The sequence below is a fragment of the Pelodiscus sinensis genome, chromosome 7 (genome assembly GCF_052426305.1).
Source record: "Pelodiscus sinensis isolate ZL-2025 chromosome 7, ASM5242630v1, whole genome shotgun sequence".
Taxonomy (NCBI): domain Eukaryota; kingdom Metazoa; phylum Chordata; order Testudines; family Trionychidae; genus Pelodiscus; species Pelodiscus sinensis.
The window spans coordinates 42,628,497-42,642,904 of NC_143058.1; positions in this window are offsets into that span (position 1 = coordinate 42,628,497).

Genomic DNA, 14,408 nt, shown 5'->3' on the forward strand with positions numbered 1-14,408 from the left:
TATTTTCCTTGGGTCAGAGCTAGAATGTTCAACATGTTGAAGGACTGAGAATTATAATACACAATCATTTAAAGCAAAAATGATTAATTGAAACACATGCAAATTACATTTCAATGTTTGTTTTGAATAAACTTTTTAAAAGTCATTTTGTAGAGATATACATGAAAGACCCAATCCTGTGGCCATTGAAGTTGATGGGAGTTTTTCCAATTATTTCAATGCAAGCAGAATCCAGGGCCTGATAAGTGAAATAGCAGGGGCATTTTGCTAACATAATATCCACAAAATGAGATTCAAAATCAGATCTGGGAGAAAATGTTGACTTTTTTATATTATTTGCAAACAGAGGTACTCACGTATACCAAGGACACACACATTAATTAGATTATTGCTCAGCAAGTCTCAAACTTAAGCAACCAGAGACCCCCATTTTGATTTAATTTTTTTGCAGGCCCCCAAGCTGGCTTCTAATTTTCCCTGGGGGTGCTCAACTCCGTTGTAACCTCAGGGCTCACCCCTACTCCAGCACCCAAGCCCTCAAACCCTCCGACCTCTTCCTGCAGCCACTTGTCTTCCCCGCATTACATCTGCACCCTTCCCTATGCGCTCTGTCCCTACTCCCCCCATACCCTCCCAGGATCTCCTACACACTGCTGAGAAGCTGTTCTGAGGCACTGGAAGGGAAGGGAAGAAGCTGATCAGTAGAAATGATTGCCCTGGACATGACTCATGGACCTCATGGACCCCTATGGATCCATGTTTGTGTTATACATAAATGTAAAATACCTGTCACATAAATGAAAGAGAGAGGGTTTGCACAAGTGTTGTAATTTACTGCAGTAGAACACAGTTTTAAACTAGAAGACTTACCCAGTGTTTTCCAGGTCTTCAGGGCAGGGCCTTGGGGCTGTGGAGAGGGGTGCAGGAGGCTGGGGGCCAGGGGCATGTTCTCTCCCACATCAAGCTCCCTCCCACACACCCACCAGTGGTTTGTTCTATCTCCCCAGGCCTCTCCCAGATTCTCCTACAGCCTGCCAGGGGCTGTTCTCTCCTCCCCAGTTGCCAGGAGCCTTTTTTCTTTCCCCACTCCTGCACTGCAACCAAGGGCCGGGAATGAGAGGGAAATAGTTTGGGGCAGGGGGGCTACTTAGCAGTCTGCTGGCGGGCAAGATGGTGGAGCCCCAGCCCTGATGGCCACTCCCTTGGTGGTATGGCTGCTTCCAGTGGCCACTCAACAGGATAGCTCTCCACTGCACACGCTGTCCCCAGCGTCCACTCTCATATAGAATCCCTCTGAGCAGCAACCCCTTCCTTTGCATGCTAAGGAAAACTGTCCTTTTCCAAGGGCTTTTGGTTGTCCTGGCACAACCAAACCCTGACCTTGCTTTAAGTAAAGTGAAGAGGAAGCTGCATAGCAAATTTGGTGTCCCTAGCTCTTATAATTTAGGAGGCATTGTTGAACAAATGAACTCACAGCTAGACACACTCTAATATATCTATATCTATGCAAACACAGTGGACTTGAATTTCACATCATCAATTCAAAAATACCATTCTTATATAAGAAATATATGAATGTGGCAATTTGTCATAACATTTTATAAATACTATCTGACATGTATAAGTTGAACAAGATGATTCAAAAGGTTAGTGTGATTTGGCTAATGGATTGTGTTCTGTGGGAACCTACTATGCCACTGTGTGAGTCTAATTAGTTTTAAACCTTTCCGCATGCATGCCACTGAAAAAATAAAGGTGCTTTTGAATTACGACACAATAATAAATACAGTTTCTTGCATGATAGAAAAATGCTGGAAAATATTGCCATATGTATTGTCTGTAGTGTGGTATAAAATATGTATCAATTTATTTCAATAGCATTACCACAAATGTGGATTTGTATAAACTTGGAGGTTGCTTGTATTTATATGCTACAGTAGGGGTTCTCAAACTTTGTGATACCGTGACCTCCCCCCCATGTTGCTTGCGACCCCCCGTCTAAGTTACTACAACCCCCCGGGGGGTTGGGACTCACAGTTTGAGAAATGCTAAGCTAAGGTATTTTAGGACCTGTTCTAGTTCTGATTTATAAGACTGAATAAAGCAAAGAGATTGAGGCACTCAATTTATACCAATGAGTATTCCAAAGATTAATGTCTAAGTGTCATATATGAAAGTGTAATATAAAACACTGACACAAAATAATGATATTTGAGAATATTTTCTTCCCCACAAGAATGTTTAGGAACAATCAACTAATGTAGAGACCTGGTCGACCGATAAAATGTTAGCACCAAAGTCCAGCTGTTAGGGTGTAGGTGCATCTTCGTTGAGGCCAATTAATTGCTCCTGTTTGCACCAAGCATGAATTTGTCCATTAATGCGCTATTATTTTTGCTTATAACCTCTACACTAGGAATGAACTTATTTGAAACAATAAGTACTGTACTTCCAATGAGAAACAGCAACCTACTGAAGAACAAAGAGAGCAATTAAGCTGCTGAAGTTAAAATGAGAAGATGCTGCATCAACAGGAAACAAAGTTAAAAGGAGAACTGCACTAGTAAGTGATTTGGGTTTCATTGGAATATGACTGGGGATCAATTGCTGGATAAAGAAAGAATTTTTATTACAATTAGTAACATTGGGAGTGGGATAAAATAGCTTTTACAATGGATTCAGTAAAGAAAGGAAACTTTTCTTGTGCTCTTTTCTTTTATAGAAGTCTCCACTAGTTGATCTACTCTGTTGTCCAAGTGGAATTCATACGGAGTGAACGTGTATGAACCTATAATATCTATATCTGGATAATAAAAATATAATTGTTTGATCTTGGCCAGACTGTTTATGACAGGGGTTCCCAACCTGGGGTACGCGTACCTCCAGGAGGTACAAAAAGCTTGTCAAGGGGGTACGGGGAATATTTGGTAAATAACTAGATTATCCTAATTGAAATATTCTAAAAGTAGTAGTGTTAGTGAAAAAAGTTGTGGATTCTAGAGTCTAGAATTTATTCCCTTTCATATTGCATAGGGGGTATGGGAAGGTTTACTAAAAGCCAAGGAGGTATGGGGACCAAAAAAGGTTGGGAACCCCAGAATAGGTATGGGAAGAAAGTATAATCTTAAAAAATGCTAATAGTAAGGACAAGATATAAAACAAGTAGTCCATTAAGAATGAAAGAAATAATGTTCTCTTATTTATGTATTGTGATAGAATCTCTATCACTTGAAATCTTTGAATCAAGATTTAATGCTTTTCTGAAAGATATGTTCTTGTTCATCCAGAAATTGTGAGCTGATGCAGGAATTATTGGATGAAATTCTTCAGCCTATGATGTGCAGGAGATCAGATTAACTCAAAACCGAACGATCCCCCTGGTTTTAGTGTCTGTTAATCTGAGGTTTTAGAAGTGTTATAAAGCCTATAACTTGCCTCTGAGCCAAACTTCCAAAGTGCTTTGGGAGTCAAGCTAAGAAGAGGGGAAATAGTTTGCTAAGAATTGCCATAAAAGATTTGACAAACTCTACAAGAAATGTTAAGCAAAGAATTTTAATTTTAGCAATGTAACAATATTGAGGGATGGGCAAATACCGGCCAGCAGGCTGGATCCTGGAAGGCTCCCACTACTCTATTTACCCCTGCAAGTATGGGCAATCGCAGCTCCCATTGGCCATGGATTGCCATTCCCAGCCAATGTGAGCTGCAGAAAGCAGCAATCCACAGCCAATGGGTGCTGTGTTCACCAATACCTTTGGAGGCACAGGTAAATATAGTGATGGCAGCCCACCAGGAGCTAACCCTGGTAAACAACCACCATTTTATTGTCCACCCCTGTTCTAATCTGTGAAATATTAAACATCTATTGCTGCTCCCCTACTATTAGCAATTCTGTTCAGAATGTAGATCTGGACCATACTGCTTGCACGGTGCCATTTTTCTTTTTGCACTGTGGAAAATATTTAGAAAAGTAAGAGCAGCAGAAAAAAGTGGCATTTTCTTAATAATTACCTTTCACTTGAACTGTAGATTTTGACATGAGTAAACACCTCATGCTAGAGAAGAAGAAACTGTTGAGAATGTTTTTGACCTATAGAAAGATGTTATCCTATGGTTTTTGAATGTTGTGGTTAGTTCAAGTCTTAACATTTGCATTTGGAAGTTTGTGGCTTCTGCAAGTCATAAATTCTTTATCCCGAGACAGATTAATGGAGAATTGTGGAGTCAGCATATCAACTGAGTGGGGTCAAAGATTATTGTTTTTTTGTTTTTGACATGTCAGAAGAACCGGGCCTGACGAGTGGACGAATGTTACTGTTGGGATTGCACAACTGTGTGCATGTATTGTGTGTGTGTGTGTGTGTGTGTGTGTGTGTGTGTGTTGGAATTGATGATTTTTTGTTGACAAAATTCTATTAGTTTTTGCTAGATTTTGCTTTGGAAAAATATCTGATTTTAAGCACTAGATCGCTTTTTGAATTTAAATGCAATCCAAGATCTACCTCAAATATAAATACCCTTTCTTCACCTCCTCCCCATGCCTTCTCCGAGACCCCGCCCCTGCTCACTCCATCCTACCTCTCTTGCCCATCCTCACTGACTTTCACCAGGCTGGGACATAGAGTTGGGGTGCAGGCTCTGGTCTTGGATTAAGGGATCTGGAGTGTGAGGGGGCTCTGAGCTGCTCTTAGGGCAGGCAGTTGGGGTGCTGGAGGGAGTTCTAGGTGCTGGTTCTGGGGCAGCGTTTGGCTGTAGGGATGCTCAGGACTGGGACGGGCTTGGGGTACAGGAGAGGGTTCGTGACTGGGGTACGGTTTCAGGATGTGGGCTCCAGCTGGGCCCTGCTTACCTCAGGTGGCTCCTGAGTGGTGGTGCAGTGGGGCTAAAGCAGGCTCACCCCTGCCCTGGCCCTGGCCCACTCCTTAAAGCAGCCAGCAAACTCCATCCCAAGTCCTGTTGTGCCCCCTCTCTGCTATGTGGAGATAGGAGACAGAGTGGGAAGGGACAGCTTGATATCAGCGCCCCTCCTCTCCCTCTCTTGCCTGCACAGAAAGCAGGAGGTTCCCAGGGGAAAGGGCAGCTCCAAGGCAAAGGGCAGGAGGTGCACAGCAGCAGGGGGGAGGAGCAGCTGAAGTGATGGCACTTAGAATCATAGAATAATAGGACTGGAAGGGACCTCAAGAGGTCATCGAGTCCAGCCCCCCGCCCTCAAGGCAGGACCAAGCTCCGTCTACACCATCCCTGACAGATGTCTATCTAACCTGTTCTTAAATATCTCCAGAGAGGGAGATTCCACCACCTCCCTTGGCAATTTATTCCAATATTTGACCACCCTGACAGTTAGGAATTTTTTCCTAATGTCCAATCTAAACCTCCCCTGCTGCACTTTAAGCCCATTACTCCTTGTCCTGTCCTCAGAAACCAAGAGGAACAAATTTTCGCCTTCCTCCTTGTGACACCCTTTTAGATATTTGAAAACCGCTATCATGTCCCCCCTTAATCTTCTTTTTTCCAAACTAAACAAGCCCAGTTCATGAAGCCTGGCTTCATAGGTCATGTTCTCTAAACCTTTAATCATTCTTGTCGCTCTTCTCTGTACCCTTTCCAATTTCTCCACATCTTTCTTGAAATGTGGTGCCCAGAACTGGACACAGTACTCCAGCTGAGGCCTAACTAGTGCAGAGTAGAGCGGCAGAATGACTTCACGAGTTTTGCTTACAACACACCTGTTGATACAACCTAGAATCATATTTGCTTTTTTTGCAACAGCATCACGCTGTTGACTCATATTCAACTTGTGGTCCACTATGACCCCTAGATCCCTTTCCGCCATGCTCCTTCCTAGACAGTCGCTTCCCATCTTGTATGTATGGAACTGATTGTTCCTTCCTAAGTGGAGCACTTTGCATTTCTCTTTATTAAACCTCATCCTGTTTACCTCTGACCATTTCTCTAACTTGCTAAGGTCATTTTGAATTATGTCCCTATCCTCCAAAGAAGTTGCAACCCCACCCAGTTTGGTATCATCTGCAAACTTAATAAGCGTACTCTCTATCCCAATATCTACATCATTGATGAAGATATTGAACAGTACGGGTCCCAAAACAGACCCTTGAGGAACTCCACTTGTTATCCCTTTCCAGCAGGATTTAGAACCGTTAACAACAACTCTCTGACTACGGTTATCCAGCCAATTATGCACCCACCTTATCGTGGCCCTATCTAAGTTATATTTGCCTAGTTTATCAATAAGAATATCATGCGAGACCGTATCAAATGCCTTACTAAAGTCTAGGTATATGACATCCACCGCTTCTCCCTTATCCACAAGGCTCGTTATCTTATCAAAGAAAGCACTTGAGAGCCTCTTGGTCAAACCAGTCAGGATCACCTGTCAGAGGCCCCAGGATCTACCAGTAGAGCCGGATCTACTGGTCGGTGCACTGTCCTAGCTACAGTATAGACATATTCAGTCACCACTTTGGCTGACTGCTTTTAAATTTCATTCCTTAGAAAATATATAAGCTCAGAATTAGTCAGGTGTCTTCCAGAAGTTCCCAACAGAAGCAGTGTCCTGTCTCAATGATGTGACAAATATCAGTGACATGCTAAAAAATCAACAGCAAGGAGATGTAGTAAAATCAGGAAGACAGAAGAGCCCTTCTCTTTGAGGTCTGAAGGGAAAGAAGTTATCAGCCAACAGGGCAGAAGCAAATAAATCACTAAAAGCATCTCAGGGCCAAAATAAATAAAAAAGAGAGACAGACTGTTGATAAATCTTTTTATTCCTCTGAGGAGGGAGAAAATATTGCTCAAGAAATATACAATAGAGTAAGCAGAATCTGTGTCATGGATTAAAAATAACTCTTAAACTATAACAAAGACTAAACAAATTCATACTTAAAAACTGCCAGACTGGGTCAGACCATGATCCATCTTGCCCAGTATCTTGTCTCCAACAACAGGACAATTTGGGAATGATCCATGTATCTTCCATTCTTTGCCTCTGGTAATCAGAGGATTAGGGTTGTCCCAAGCACAGGGTTGCATCCCTGGTCATCTTGGCTAACAGCTGAAAGTATTCTTTTTTGAACCCAGGCATACGTTTGGCCATCACAGCATCTAACGGCAATGAGTTCCAGGCCAGATGTGTGGTATGTGAAAAAGTATTTCCTCTTATTTGTATAAATCCTACTGTTTTTTAATTTCATTGGGTGACCCCTATTTTTTAATTGGCTGAGGATACATCTACATTGTACCCTTAGCTTGAAATAAGCTACTCAATTTGAGCTACGCAAATTGTGTAGCTTATTTTGAGTTAATTTTGAAATACAGCACTATTCCGAAACGTCAGTTAATCCTCATGGAATGAGATTTACAGAGACGTCAGAATAGCAAGCCCGTTATATTTTGAAATAACGGGCTTGCTTAAAAGACACGGAATAGCTATTTCAGGAGACTGGAAGTATCGCAAAATTGCCCCACGGTCTAGACCTACCTTGAAACAGAAAACACACTTCTCTGCTAACCTTTTCCACACCATTTGTCAATGTATAGATCTGTATTAGCAGTGTTCCCTCTAAGCTGTGGGGCAGCACAGTTTCCCAGGTGATTAATCAGCCCCCCTCAGTCAGAGGCCCAGGGCTTGGTGCATGGAACTGACTGACTCGGCAGGGCTGATTAATCAACTGTGAAGCTGTGCTGCCCGGCATCTTAGCGGGAACACTGATTACATCCCCTTTTAGTCATCCCCTTCCCAAGCCAAGAAACCCTAATCTTTTAGTCCCTCCTCGCATGGAATCCTTTCCATACCCAGATCATCTTTCTTGCCCTTCTGTGAACCTTTTCCAGTTCCTCTATGTCCTTTTTGACATGGGGTAACCAGAACTAGACACAGTATTCTAAGAGTGGGCATACCCAGGCCTGCTGACAGGGGAGGGAGGGCAAAAGGGGCAGTTGCCCTGGGGCCCAGTGATTCAAAGGGACCCAGGGCTCCCCACCTATTGCGGCAGCAATGGCAGCCAGAGCCCCAGGCTTTTTAAATTGCTGCCAGAGCTCTGCACTGTGCACTCTGTGTGGCTCTGAGGGCTGGGGGGTGGGGTGCTCCAGATGGTGCTGAGGGCTGGTGGGGAGGGAGCAGCAGTGGGCCAGCTGCCTCAGCCCCACCCTTCCTGCCCAAGGCCCTTCCCCTTCCAGGAGCATGGAGCTGCCTTCCTCCCTCCCCCCACACACTTTGCTTAGGGGCCCACGGAAGCTGTTGGCTCCTCTGGGTGCACCTTAGAGTTATATAGTGGCACTGTGATATTTTCTTATTTTTTATCTCCATCCTAATAATTCCTAAGGGTACGTCTACACTACAGCGCTAGTTCGAACTAACTTAGTTCGAATTAGTTAATTCGAACTAAGCTAGTTCGAACTAACGCATCTAGAACTAAAAACTAGTTCGAACTAGCGTTTTGCTAGTTCGAACTAGTAAGTCCACATTGAGTGGACTCTGAACAGGGCTTAAGGATGGCCGGAAGCAGTGCCGGCAGGGCATAAAAGGAGGACTTAGAGCATGGAGATACTGTCTCAGGCTAGCCGAGGGCTGCGCTTAAAGGGTCCCGACCCCCACCCCGGACACACAGTTCTAAGGGGTGCCCCGCTTGCAAAGAAGTTCTGGCTTGGAGTGCCCTGAGTGCCCACACTGGGCACATCACACCACTCGGCCATCAGCCCGGCTGCACTTGCCGCAGGCTGCCATCTGGGGAGAGGGAGTAATTGGGGGGCTGCAGGAGAGCTTCCACCCCCAGAAGCCCGCAGAGCCAGCCCAGTCCTCCCCATCGGGGGCTCGTACCCCATTCCTCCCTCACCTTCTTCCACTTGCCCTTCCCTAGCCCCCCTTCTTATTGATGTACAAAATAAAGATAACGTTTCTTCCAACATTGACTCTGTCTTTATTGAAAAAAACTGGGGGAGACTGGGAAAAGGAGGTGGGAGAGGGGAAGAGAAAGGCTGGGAGAGGGGAGGGCAACTAACATGATCAGGGGTTGGGAACAGGTCCCAGATGAAGAGAGGCTACAGAGACTGGGACTGTTCAGCTTAGAAAAGAGGAGACGGAGGGGGGACAGGATAGAGGTCTCTAAAAGCAGGGGTTGGGTGGAGAGGGTGCATTCAGAAAAGTTCTTCAGGAGTTCCCATAAAGAAGGACTAGAGGACACCAAAGGAAAGGAATGGGTAGCAGGCTTGAAACTAGTAAGAGAAAGTTGTTCTTCAGAAAGCAAATAGTTAACCTGTGGAACTCCTTGCTGCAGGAGGCTGTGAAGGCTAGAACTAGAACAGAGTTTAAAGGGAAGTGAGATCAAGTGATGGAGGTTGGGTCCATGGAGTCCTATTAGCCAGAGGGTAGGAGTGGTGTCCCTGCCCAAAGTTTGTGGAAGGCTGGAGAGGGATGGCACGAGACAAATGGCTTGGTCATTGTCTTCGGTCCATCCCCTCCAGGGTCCCTAGGGTTGGCCGCTGTTGGCAGAGAGGCTACTGGGCTAGATGGACCTTTGGTCTGACCCAGGACGGCCATTGTAAGCTCAGGGCTCAGGGTCGGGGGTCTCAGTGGACCCCCTTGATTTTCATGCACACCTGCTCCTGGGTGGCCAGGCTGGCAGCTCTCCTGCCCTAGACGGCCACTTTCCTGTGCCTAGTGCGGAGATCGTGGACGAGGTCCACGATGTCCGCACTAGCCCAGGAAGGTGCCCGCCTCTTGCGGTCCAGGGCAAGCTCCCGGGAGCCGCCAGCCTGGTCCCGGCAAGAGGGGGTGGGCTGGGAGGCATCGGGTGGGTGGCTCTGTGCCGTGCCAGGTGCAGGGTCTGCTAGCTGGGTGCTGGCAGGCTTGCACCTGGCACGGGCACCGTAGCCAGCCTGTGCCCCTTTAAGGGGTCCGGGGCCGGGAGGGGGGCATAGAGTTTCCCTGGTGTTGGCCAGAGTGGCCACCAGGGAAACCTGGGGAGGGCTAGCCTCCCACTAGTTCGAACTAAAGGGCTACACAGCCCTTAGTTCGAACTAGCTAGTTCGAACTAGGCGTTAGTCCTCGTAAAATGAGGTTTTCCTAGTTCGAACTAAGCGCTCCGCTAGTTCGATTCAAATTCGAACTAGCGGAGCGCTAGTGTAGCGCATAGGAAAGTTAGTTCGAACTAACGTCCGTTAGTTCGAACTAACTTTCTAGTGTAGACATACCCTAACATACTCTGAGCCTTTTTGGCTGCTGCCGAAGAAAGGCTAAAGAAAGATTACTTTGAGCTACAGATGCATCATTCTGAGGATGAAGGAGAACTTCTAATGGTGTTTAGTATGAAACTGTCCAGAAGATGGAGGAATGTGCCTTTGTATGACTAATGAAGGAGAACGGAAGGAATGTCAAACGGTCGCTGTGTGAGTGGGGGAGGATGGTGTTATGGGTAAGGCTCAGGTCTGGGATTTCCATGCATGGCTCTGTGTGACCTTGAGCCAGTCATTTGCTCTCTGTGCCGCAGTTCTCCATTTGCAAAATGTGAATAATTACATTTCCTTCCTCCTGTCTTTTGCCCACTTACTGTGGAAGCTCCTCAGGGCAAGGATTTGTTGTCTCTCTCTTCTGGTTTTGCACCACCTTGGTTAGGGCCTCTAGTTTACAGAGATAAGGAATAATAATAAAAGACAATCTGGATTATAGCTCATAAATAATAATGAAATTCTTGTGCCTTTTCTGCACCTTTCTGTGGGAAGAAGCCTTCTGTCTCTCTCACATTCTCCCGGCTAGTAAGACAAGGTTTAATACAGTCCAGTAACACCATAAATAATATACTCTGCATATTAAAGGGCTCACTGTGGGCAGCACCTGTAGGTGGTGACTGTTTAAAATCCAGGAGAACTGCAATGAATCATGACATTTCTGGAGGAGACACATCTCTATCTTATTTGAGCTTTGGCTCATATGCATTTGTTTGTTCTGACACTGTTCTGAGACTGCTTCTGAGACTTGGAGAACATTGTGTACTGAGCCAACCATAGACAATTACCGTAGTTACAAGTTATGAAACCATTACAGAAATTGTCTTTCTTATAGATACATCAGAAATTATGTTGCCATCCGTGTCATCAAGCCAAGTGTAACTTATTTTGTGAAATGTTTAGTGCATTTTAATCACTGTAACATATATGTAAAAGGTCAGGGGGTTGGCAGCCATGAAATGCAAGTTTTTTTACCCATGACTTCAAACTTAGGCAGACTGCCCTTAGGAATGAGGCGTTAAACCATCTCCACGCTAGCTTAGTTCTAGTTTTTCTGGAGCATAAATTGCCATTTGGGTGGCAGTACTTAATTTGTGCCCCAGCACATGTAGGGTTGGCAGTTCATAGCCCTGGCACCTTTGGGCTTGCTTCATCAGGTATGAATATAAAAAAAAATTGCTTGAGTTCCAGTATCTAGTACAAGAAAAGGCAGCACCCCTTTTATTATAAATTAAGCACTGAGTATTCCTGATCCAGGGCATGTCTACACTGGGGAGTTATTTCAAAATAACTCCCCTTATTTTGAAATAACAAGCAGAGCATCCACACTACCAAGTCTGTTATTTCGGGAAAAGGACTGCTTATTTTGGAATAATAACTCCTGCTTTACTTGGGAAATAAGCTTAGGGTATGTCTACACTGCATGGCTATTTTGAAATAAGCTATTTCAGAATAGGTGTTTTTCCTCAAAGAATGAGGTTTACAGATTTCAGAGCAAGCCATCCGTTATTTTGGAATTATTTCTAAAGAATGGAATGGCTGTGTAGATGCTCACATTGTTATTTTGAAATAACGCTAGTTATCTTGAAATAACACTGCAGTATAGACGCACCCTTATTTTGAAATAGTTATTTTGGGAGTTTTTAGTTTGAAATGAAATAACCTTCTGGTGTAGAGAGAGCCCCAGACTTGTAACTCACATCTATTTCTATAACAAGCTGAATCCAAACTTTAGTTGGGGATGTGGGAGTCCAGCTTTCAAACTTCCTAATTGGGAGAGTGCAGATCCAGGCTTTTTCCTGAGAGCTCTCTCTGGATAAAACACTTTGACATGACATACCATGAAGTGGTTGCTAATTATTTCATTCAATAACCATTATAAACCTTCTGTTGTGCACATCTTTAGCCTTAACATTCTAAGGCCAGCTGCCACCTGCAGCAAACTAGTGGTTGTCTATTAGACAACCATTAGTCCACTTGGACTGTTTTCAAGATCCTGGAGGACAAAGCAAGATTTTGAGGATAAAAAGTTGAATTTAAACAACCTCCAGATCTTCCTTTTGATTCAGTGTACAGACAGGAACTTTGTTCCTGTGAGAGCCAAAGTTGAAGGGAAAGGTTGGAAAGGACAGACTGCCCATGTGGAAGATGGGTGATTTCTGGTACATTTAGTAAGTGTGTAGGAACTTTTATGGGGTTTATATTTTTTCTCTGTATTTTTTTGGCCCTAGGAATAAATGTACTTTGCTTTGGAAATGCTACATGGTAACTTGTAACTGTGGGCAATGCCCTTTTCAGAGCCCTTGGAAAGAAAGCACAGCCCCATGGCTGACCTTTACGGGGCTGGCATGCTGGAGGTATCAGCGTCCAAGGTAGGGGGCAGCCTTAAAAACCCTGATCAGAAGGGAATGGGACTCAGGTCAGGGGGTGGCTGGAGGCCTGAGACCTAGCAGATCACTCTTGGAGTGCATTGTGGATGGCAAATACAGGCACGGTTATGCTGGAATTGTGATACAAAGCATCCATAGCACCAACATAATCAAGGGGATCTAATCAGTGCTCAGCGTGACCCAACCTCAACCACCTCTGCTAGTCTAGACAAGGCCCAAATGTCCATGAAAATTCTGTGTAACTTCTAACTCTTTCTCTAATGGTAACATTACAAGCCAACTGGGGCATAATTTGGCCTCGCTGCTAGTTTCTGAATAATGGCTCTGCTTCTGAGCTGGGTTCTGCATTGCTTGGGGAGGACTGTGCAGTACGGTTGCAAACTTCCTCACCCCAGAGATATTGACAAATGGTGACACCTCAAGTCTTCAGTGTGAATTAGAGCAGGCAGAGCCAAGCTCTTCTAGCTTATATTGGGCTGCAGTGGTCCTCAAGAGACTGTTTCTACTTTTGATAATCACTAGAGTCCACCAGCACTCTGGCATGTGGCCTGTCCCAGAGGTTATGAGGGAGCCAGTCAGCCAGCTCTAGGCACCCCATAGATTCCCCTTAAGTAGGAGATATGATCAAGACCCCAGCTCTGCCAGTTTTTAGCCACTTCCTGCTAGAGAAGGTGTGAGGGGGCTACAGCAGAGCCCAGAATGGGGATTAGTGTCACCAAGTTAGAATTTTCTTTTAGTTGTCAAATGATGAATTAATAGGTCCCAATACTTTCCCTGTGACATATGGATAACCCTCACTGATGCCACTGGACATATTTCTCCTTTCATCTCCACTTGTCACAATCAGGAGTAACTCCATTAAAGTCAGTGGAGTTACATTGGTGGTGTAATACTGATGAAAGATCAGAATCAGGCCCTTCAGTGGAGGCTACTTATATCCCATCACACCTTCTGTGATGGCGGGGAAGGGTGGAATGGGGCCTGTAGAATTCTGAGTGAGGAGAACTTACTTACAGGCAAAGCTGGTTGGCTTGTTCTAACCTCTCCCCCATTTTCTCCCTTTTTAGCTGTTCAACAACTAATGACCACTTAAAGAAATGCTTTATTCCTCCATTTAATTAACTTTTAAAGCATCAGTCCACAGTACTTTATCACAGCCTGACTAATTTCTGGGGATCATTTGGTGTGAGAGTCATTAAGACTCGAGTCTATTTAGTGCTTTGCTGTTACTTCTTACTACATTTCACTCATGATCAGATAACCAGAAAAATCAAAGTTTTGAACATCCCCCTCCAAGATCAGGTTCTAAAGCTAACATTGTTTTGCATCTTGCATCCATACCAGCTGTCCCCATTTTATCGGACTATTTATCCTTATGCCACAAGCCATTTAAAGGTTTCCTAGGCTAATATTGCAATGAAATGGCTAGTGTTTGTCTACTACTGCACACTGCTGAATAGGTTTTGAACTACTCCACTGTTTGTCATAGGATCTGTACTGCTAATAGCGCTACTTATTTAGCTCCAATGGTGGTCCCTGTGGTGGTCCGTGGATCAGCTGTTTGGTGCCTGTCCCTTTAAACCACGCATCCGCATGATTCAAAGGGGCAGCTACGGGGAGCCCAGGGTCAGCTGGGGACTCCCCAGCTGATGCTGAGCACCCTGGGAAATGCCACGAGGAGCCTGGGATCATCTGGGGAGTCCCCTGCTGACCCTGGGCTCCTAGCAGCATGCAGCATAGCATGGAGCCTGGGGTCAGTGGGGTACTCCATGGCAT